Genomic DNA, 9,638 nt, shown 5'->3' with positions numbered 1-9,638 from the left:
GCCAAACTACTGACTGAACACACTCTTATCACCTCTTTATGGAAGAAACAGAACTTTGGTGTCCAACAGAACTGGATATCGAAGCTGGCCATGTGACTTTGGACAAGTTTCCTAACCTGTGTTACATTATTGTCTTTATCTGTAAATAACAGGCTTTTTAGATCAGATGATTAAATAAAATAACGTATAATAAAAGTGTTTGGGCCTTAGGCACCTGACACGTTAATTTCTTCTTCCCCTGCCCCTCTGTCTTTAGGTGTTCTCTCCACTCTCCACCGTCCTCAATAGTCCCCGCCTAGTGAATTCCTTCTCACTCTCACATCCAAGGTTCATCTAAAATTCTTTCTTAATCTCACCTAGTGTGAATTTCAAGGGTAACTCTGAACTCCTACAACTTTGGGGTGGCCGTTCCTATAGACTAGCTTGTTCCCTTGTCTTCTGTCTTGTCCTGCCTACTAGAATACAATTTCTCAGTGGCAGGAGCAGCATCCTCTCTTTGACCTCACAACATAGCACCTCCTGTGGTGCTGGCACAAAGAAGTCACCCAGAAAACATTTGTAAGATTGACTCAAGACCACGGGAGGCTTCTTGTGTTCCACGTGCTGATTTCCTGATTGCCGTGATATTTGCTTTCGGCTGAACACTGGTCACCTTCCCTCTTCTGTTATTGTGTGCCAGAATGAAAGATGACAGCCAGGAGGAAGTTGGCTTGCAGAGGTATGTGGGCTGAGCTCACAAAATTTAACAATTGTTTTTAGCTTTTGTTCACATTTTAAAAATTGGGTGGTCTCACACAAAGACCTAGATTTTTAGTTTCTCTTTAAAAATTCAGGAGAAAAGGCCACCATGGACCCTCACTTTCACGTGATGGGGCTTGGGCAGAGACATCAAGACCACCACAGACCCATGGGCCTGCTTCCCTCACTTCTGCCCTGATCCCTGTAGCCTTGTACATTTGCAGTCTTTGATGTCAACTGAAAATTGTTGAAATGTATTTCAACTCTATCTTTAAGAATGAAGTTGTAGCCGAGCACGGTGGCTCACGCCTGTAATCCCAGCACTTTGGGAGGCTGAGACAGGTGGATCACTTGAGGTCAGGAGTTCAAGACCAGCCTGGCCAGCATGGGGAAACTCCATCTCTACTAAAAATAAATAATAAAAAACTTAGCCAAGCATGGTGGTGGGTGCCTGTAATCCCAGCTAGTCAGGAGGCTGAGGCAGGAGAATTGCTGAACCTGGGAGGCAGAGGTTGCAGTGAGCCGAGATCTCACCATTGCACTCCAGCCTAGGTGAAAGAGCGATACTCGACCTCAAAAAAAAAAAAAAAAAAGAATGAAGTCCTTACTTTTTTTGATTTTAGGACAGATGACCAAGGAGGTGTTACTTCCTTGAGTGGTGAAAAGATTCTTCTACTGCATGGGGTTTTTTTTGGTTGTGTTTTTTTTTTTGTTTTTGAGACAAGGTCTCACTCTGTCACCCAGGCTGGAGTGCAGTGGCATGATCTCAGCTCACTGAAGCCTCAGCAGCCCGAGCTCAAGCAATCATCCCACTTCAGCTTCCCTAATAGCTGGGATTACACACGTGAGCCACTGCGCCTGGCCTACAGCATGGTTTTTAAATATCTTTGTGCTCTCCCTCTGTAGACATCTTTCATTTGTTTAGAATCTGTGGTGATGGAGGCCTCATGCCCTATTCCAACTCCAGCTGCCTGTCAATGTAGTGTCTGTAGCTTCTTTCACATGGAGAAGCTATCAGTCCCATTCTGTCCATCAAGGTAGAGTGAAAAATATCAGGTCACTCTGCTGCCTCTACCACCTTTCAGCACTGATGACTCCACTCCCTGAGGGGAGAGGCACAAGTGACAGGGAAGGAAGAAAGAAGAAGAATTTTCTCACTTTGTGATTTATTGCATTTAATTCTCACCCTGAGTCTGAGTTGGGTATCATTCCGTCTTGACTTATAGCAAAATCAAGGCACATAGAGGCTGTCCTTTATGCTTCATCCCAAAGCTAGAAAATAAATGATGAGTGGTTTGGGCCCGGTTGTGTCTAATTGTGTCATGTTTTTTCACTATTCTGTCTGCCTTAGGGTCTCCAACCCCTTTCAGCTGTATTTATAAGACTGATGTTTGCAGAACTGTTTATTAGTTTGCAGGACTGTTTATTAGACAATTACAAACGGAGCTGAAATAAAACTTTGGTTTCTGTTTGCTCTAAAGAGAAGTTTCTGTTCAATCCTCCACTGGGAGTGTGTCTTTAGGCCTCTAAATTTTATACCATAACTATTTGTATAATTTGAATGGTCTCCAATGAAATGGATACAAATAATAATAAATACATTCTAAAATAGCAATAATGCATGACATTGGTTTAGATCACAGTGTTTCCTATGTACATTTTCTCTTTGGGTTCACCCAACATTCTTGAGATACCCTCACTGAAGTTTTTAGACAAAGCAATCAAAAAGCAAGAGGATTTAAATGACATAGGTAAGTATGTATGTGGTAGAAATGGAATTAGAATCCAGATTCTTAGCTCCTCTTTTCATTATCTGATCCTGCTTGGTTTTTACTTACACCAGGCAATAATTTTGAAAGCTCTGCTCTCTCTACTTGTGATATTATTATCTGTTGTTATTATTCAATCATAAATGTTTATTGAGCCTTCCTGCAGGCCAAGGGCAGGGCTAAGTCCTGTGCATTCATTATTTCACTTAATGCTCAGGACAGCCATATGACATAGGTACTCTTCTCATTTCTCTTTAACTGATGAGGATACAGAGGCTTAGAGGGATTCAGTAACTTATGTAAGGTCACACTGCTAGTAACTGGTAGGACATACTCAACTCCAGATAGGTGACTCATGGAAATTTCTGCTGTGTCTTACATCTTCACCTAGATTGTAAACCACATGGGGACCCGGACCACATATCCTCCACAGAGCTTAGCGAAGTGGTTGTATGCACAGGTATGCAAGTCATTAATTAATGACAGTTGATTTTTTCTAGGCCATTAGCTTTTATTTTACTTTTTCTATAGGGATTTTCAGATCACACTGTTCTCAAAATAATCCTGGTTTTCTGTTGGCTGTTTTGATTTATCTTTAGACACTGTAATTGAAAATTAAGCTCTTAAGCATCTCCTTTACAGGCTATGTTCCACAATCTGTAAGCACAACTTTTCTTTAAATTGATCATCATCTTTTGAGCTGTTAATAAACATGTCTGGCTTCATTTGGGTTTTCAAATTGTTATTTCCAGACGGTGAGACTTTCAGATCTGATAGGCTCACACACATCCTGCCAAGTGGAAGTTTGAGCAAAATGTCACATCTTTGGCAATATTTGTGCTATTAGTATGATGATTAAAGGAAAAAGAAAAGTTTCACTGTGATGTCATCAGCTTTCCCACCTCATGAAAAAGCCATCAAATTATCAACCAATCAAAATTAAATGAATCCCATTTAATTTTATTATTATCTATTTTTATTTTTTCCCCATTTTAAAAATGAATTTGGTTCATTTGCTTTCTGCTTCTGGATTTGCCTGTTCTGGACATTTCATAAAAATGGAATCATATAATACATGGACTTTTGTGACTGGCTTCTTTGGCTTGTTTCACTTAGTGTAATGTTTTCAAGGCTCATCCATACCACAGCATGCAGCAGTGCTTTATTCCTTTTTATGGCTGAATATTGTTCCATTGGATAGAGATACAATATTTTGTTTATCCAATAATAAATTGGGCACTTAGATTGTTTTCACATTTGGCTATTAGGAATAATGTTGTTGTGAACATTTCTTGTACAGTTTTTGTGTAAGGACATGTTTTCAATTCCAGAGGGTATATATCTAGGCATGCAATTGCTGGGTCACATGGTAACTCTATGTTTAATTTTTGAGGAACTGCCAAACAGTCTTCCACAGAGGCTGCAACATTTTACATTCTCACCAAAAAGGCAAAAAGATTCCAATTTCTCCACATCCTCACCAACATATATCGTTTTCTCTTTTTTGTGTTTTTTAAAAATAGCCATTCTAATGAGTACAAAGTAACATCTTATTGTGGTTTTGATTTATATTTCCCTAATGACTAATAATATTCGACATCTTTTTATATGCTTATTGTCCATTTGTATATCTTCATTGGAGAAATGTCTATTCAAATCTTTTGTCTATTTTTAACAATTTGGTTGTCTTTTTATTGTTGAGTTGTAAGAATTCTTTATGTATTCTAGACCCTTACCAGATACATAATTTGCACACTTCTCTTTTTTGAATAAATTGCAAAGCAACATTTTTCAAGAAAATTTTTAATTTTTTTCTGCCACATTGTGAAGCTTGGTTGTCTCTACCAGGTACTACCTCCTATTTACCCATAAGTATTTGGAAGGTCATCAGGATTTATGCTCAAAAATGGAGTTTGGGGGTGAGAAGGAAACACTTTGTTTGGAGAGGGTTTTACTGTTGAGGCCCTGCATTAATCCCCTCTGCCACCTCAAGGAAAGCTGTGGTCACATCTGGTATAGTAGAAAGTGCCATGGTGGCTGAGGAAGCTTCTGGGTTTATCACATTTTTATCCATGGTGGCATGGATACCTTGTTTTTGCTTCAGAATTGCTCTTAAAGAAAAATTCTGGGGCAGATGAACCCCATCATCATCCAGGAAGAATATTTGCAGCACATTTTTTCTTGTCATGATGAGTTTGCTGTTTGAGACGGTATGGTTAGAAGCTTTACAATGGCTGGCTAGTGTCATTTTCCCTCATTTAGGCTCAACCGTGACTTTATATCTGTATACTTTATGGAAGGCCTGGAGCCTCACACTGAGGCAGAAGAGGGAAGGGGCAAGTGCAGTTGATGGTGGCAGCTAAGTGGGAGAGAAAGTCAGCGAAGACAATTATTTATTCAACACCTTTACAAAGGGAGCGGCCCCACTTGTTTGCATATTGATTGAACCATACCTTAGTGTCCAGTTGCTTGAGGCTTGCAGCAGCATCTTTATGCTCTTCAAAGTGAGTGCTGCCATTGGTAGCAAGGTCTTATGGATGCCCTTGCTAGGCCCATTTCCTTCTTTGTTATTCCAAGTATACTTCTAATGAATCAGAACCTGCCTCTTTTTTTTTTTTTTTTTTTTTTTTTTTGAGATGGAGTCTTACTCTGTCGCCCAGGCTGGAGTGCAGTGGCACAATCTCAGCTCACTGCAAGCTCTGCCTCCTGGGTTCATGCCATTCTCCTGCCTAAGCCTCCTGAGTAGCTGGGACTACAGGCGCCCACCACCACGCCCGGCTAATTTTTTGTATTTTCTGTAGAGATGGGGTTTCACTGAGTTAGCCAGGATGGTCTCGATCTCCTGACTTTGTGATCTGCCCGCCTCAGCCTCCCAAAGTGCTGGGATTACAGGTGTGAGCCACCATGCCTGGCCTGAACCTGCCTTTTAACAAGACCCCAAGGTGATTCAAGGCACATCAGAGTTTAAGAAGCATAGATTTACATTATATTCTGCCTATCCCTGCACATCTCACATGGTTATTCAGCCTAATGTCCGTGTGAGTCAGTCTTCCTCTTTCTTTTCATGCCTTCCATGGATTTCACCTGGTGTACTCTTGATACCATCTGTATTAGCCTGTTCTCACAAGGCTATAAAGAAATACCAGAGACTGGGTAATTTATAAAGGAAAGAGGTTTAAATAACTCAAAGTTCTGCGTGGCTGGGGAGGCCTCAGGAGACTTACAATCATGGCAAAAGGGGAAGCAGGCACCTTCTTCACAAGGCAGCAGGAGAGAGAGTGTGAGCGTGTGAAGGAGGAACTGTCAAACACTTATGAAACCATCAGATCTCATGAGAACTCATTCACTATCATGAGAACATGTGGGAGACCCCCACCTCCATGATCCAATCGCCTTCCACCAGGTCACCTCCCTTGACACATGGAGATTATGGGGATTACAACTCAAGATAAGTTGGGTGGGGACACTGCCAAACCATATCACCATCCTAGTACTGGCTGCAGCTTCCTTTAATTACTGGATGAAGAAACACAATCTTTTGATCAACTAGCATTTCCCTGAAGCACTTGTAAACAATTCCATAAAAATCCTGAGATAGGTACCTACTTGTGTTTACTCTTGAACCTTCCCCAGCCTCCTCCTCCCCCTCCCTGTCTTCCCACAGCTCAATACTTCCACCTTCCATTGTTCAGTACCCCGCTGTGACTCCTGCCTGTGCTGAGTTGCATCTATGATTGACTCTCATTAGATGTGAGCTCCTTGAGGGAAGGGTCTTACATCATCCATTTTTATACCTTGATTCCCACCCCTGGACCTAACACAGGTCCTTGGACATAGTAAATATTTGCAGAATTTAATTAAGTTATTGAGTCACATTGGAAATTATTTCAGAAGATACCAAATGCCTTTTCTTTCTTTTTTTTCCCCACATGCCATTTGTTCTAGTACCACTAAGACCCTAAGACTTTTATTTTGTTGATATCAAGTGGTATAAATATTAACAAACATTCTATTATATATCATAATTTTAACTCTGAAGTTTTTAATTTATAGAACAAAAGTTAATATTTCTCTACCAAAATAAATGTCAGAGACTGAGGAAAGAATTTTGTTAATTTGCTCATACCAAAAATATTTAACATTAATTTCTCTCCTCAACTTCTGACTCTGCTGCTCTTTAGCTCTGTAACCATGACTTACCTGTCAAAGCCAAAACTCTTTTGAGCATTTCATGAGAAAATCTATAAAGAGTATATAGCCTACAATAATAGCTAACATGTATTAGCTGTACTTACAGTGTGAGCCAGGTACTTTTTATTCTAAGTACTTTACATATAGACTCATTTTAAAATCTCCTAATGACTCCATGAGGTTGATATTTTGTTATTCCCATTGTTATAGGTGAGGAAACAGAGGCACAGGCTACAGGGTATTTTGTCCAAGATAACACAGCTAATAAAGTGGTGAGGCCAAGATTTGAACAGTCTCTTCTTAAAGAGCCTGCCTCCTGAAGGGTTACTGATGAATTCCTTTCTTCCTTCAAAATGCTTCATGTGATTTAACATGCCTTATTTCATTGTGTATATTAAAGGCCCTTTGTTTATACATTACTCTCATCTATATTTCCCCATTTGGCCAATGCATTGTATAAATTAGGTGATCTGTAAATGATTGTTGGCTAATTGATCCTATGTGCATACATGGGAATACTTGGAAAAGCAATGATTGTTTTAATATAACAAGTTCTTGATGTAGCAAGATTGTTCCTATACATTGTGGAACTCTCAATTTTAATATTTACTGACTCCATTATCCATCTTAAAATGGGCATATTGGAAAGGGTAAGGAATAAATAATTGATGGTGGTGTCACACATCTAGTAATATGGTAGTTGAGCTAATATGAATGGGTTCTCCCACCATCTCAAACACATAGAAATATAAAAGTCCCCTCCAGACCAATGCAGAGCCAAACCCAAACTCAAAAGCAATAAAGGAAATCCCCTTGTGCCAGAAATAAAAAGGGAACTCAAAGCCAGAAGTATAAACAAGATCTGGTGCTAAGGTCTAGACCTGTCTTAATCTGTTTTGTGTGGCTGTAATAGAAGACCTGAGACTGGGTAACTTATAAAGAAAAGATGTTTATTTAGGTCACAGCTCTGTAAGCTGGGAAGTTCAAGGGCATGGCCCTGGCTTCTGGTGAAGACTTTCGAGCTGCATCAAAATATGGTAGAGAAAGTCATCTCATCTTGGGCCATGTGTATATAATTTAATTTTAATAACTAATATAAAATTATTTTTAAAATATGGTAGAGAAGATCAAAGGGGAAGCAGATCTGTACAAAGAGGAAAAACCTGAGGGGCATCCTGGCTTTATAACAACCCACTCTTGAGTATACTAATCCATTCCCATGAGAACTAATCCAGTCCTGCCAGAGTGAGAACTCACTACTGCAAGAATAGCACCAAACTATTCATGAGGGATCCAGCTCATGACCCCAAGGGCCTCCCACTGGGCCCTGCCTTCCAATACTGCCACAGTGGGGATGAAATTTCAGCATGAGTTTTGCTGAGGACAAACCAACCATAGCAAGACCCACTTACAGGCTTTAATAATGGGAGATAGGAGTCTTAATATCCACATGGGGAAAAGTGATATGATCTTGGCCCATGTGAGTGAAGAAGTCTAAACGAAACCTTGACATAAAGTCTGGAACCACGAAATTTGGCCCTGCCCTTGGAAACAAGAGCAGAGAAATTCTACCTAATGACTAAAGAAAACCTTAAGAAAGTTTGCCATTTGTCCATGGCTAAAATAAGAGGTAAAGAGGGTACCCATGAGAAGATTAAAATCCAGATTTATACTTCCCTCAGCGCATCATCTAAATTTACACCACTGTGTAATGCTGATTTATCAAGCTGAAAAATTAATATGAAAACTGTCCTGGAGGGCTTGAAACTCCTAAGTCCCCAGAAAAAATAAGTAGCCTGTAGGTAGTCTTTCACAACTCAGAAAAAAGCCAGCCCCCTCCTCAAAAGACAAGCCTATGATCAAAAATTACAAATTACACAGGAAAAGACCCAGTAGGAGAATAGGTATCCCCCAAACTGGAGATGATAGAACAGTCTGAAATAATATATACTAAATATGTTTAGAATAACTAAAGAAAAACAGATGGAATAGAAACTAGGTAATAGAAAAATGATAGTGTGAAAAGGATACTGTAACTTCTAGAAATGAAACTTAGAGTGGAATTAAAAATTCAGTGAATGAATTAAACATCCAGTAAATGCAACTGATGTAAGGACTGGAAACTGCAAGATAGGTGTGAGAAAAATCAGTCAATGCATCACAGAGAGATAAAAAATGAGGAATATATAAAAACCCTCCAAGGACCCATACATTTAGAAACTGAAAATCATATCTTTTCAAAGAATTTACAGTTCAAAGAAAAAAATCACAACAGAGATTTATAAGATATTTAGAACTAAACAAAAGTAAAATTAGCATATAATAATTCACAGGACACCAACACTGAATTTAGAAGGAAATGTCTTATATGCATATACTGAAAAACAAAAACAAAGCTATAATCCCGGCACTTTGGGAGGCCGAAGCCGGAGGGTCAGTTGAGGCCAAGAGTTTGAGACCAGCCTAGGCAACACAGTGAGACCCTGTCTCTACAACAAAACAAAACAACAACAAAAAAACTCACAAAGATAATGATAATGAGCTAAGCGATCAACTCCAAAAGTGAGAAAATAACATAGTAAACCTTTAAAAATTAGATGGAAAGAATTTATTAGATAAGAGCAGAATTTAGTCATATAGAAAACAAAATAGGGAATGTGATATGGAATACTGAACAGCACTTTGAATGAACTGGATCTACTTGTATTAATATTAATAAATCTCAAAAACACAAAAGAATTTCAAAAACGCAAGGCAAGGGAATACATCCAGACTGATACCATGTGACTTAGATTTTTCAAGCACAAACTGACGTGAGTAGTAGATGTATAAAGGCATGGACAAAAAGTAGGCTCAAATTGAGTGATTATCTAATCTATCTAAGAGAGGATGGAATTGGGGAGGATGCAATGGACCCTCAACCATAATGTTTTATTTGGA

General features: G+C 39.2%; 2 protein-coding genes across 11 annotated transcripts in view; one reads left to right on the top strand and one right to left on the bottom strand.

Moving 5' to 3' along the window:
• Window positions 1-9,638, bottom strand: part of SPATA6L (spermatogenesis associated 6 like) — a 170,222-nt gene that overhangs the window by 18,171 nt on the left and 142,413 nt on the right. The window lies entirely within an intron of this gene.
• Window positions 1-9,638, top strand: part of SLC1A1 (solute carrier family 1 member 1) — a 98,152-nt gene that overhangs the window by 27,093 nt on the left and 61,421 nt on the right. The window lies entirely within an intron of this gene.

This window comes from Pan paniscus, chromosome 11 (genome assembly GCF_029289425.2).
Source record: "Pan paniscus chromosome 11, NHGRI_mPanPan1-v2.0_pri, whole genome shotgun sequence".
Lineage (NCBI taxonomy): Eukaryota > Metazoa > Chordata > Mammalia > Primates > Hominidae > Pan > Pan paniscus.
Note: the sequence above shows the minus strand (reverse complement) of the source record. Positions and strands in the feature narration are given on the sequence as shown.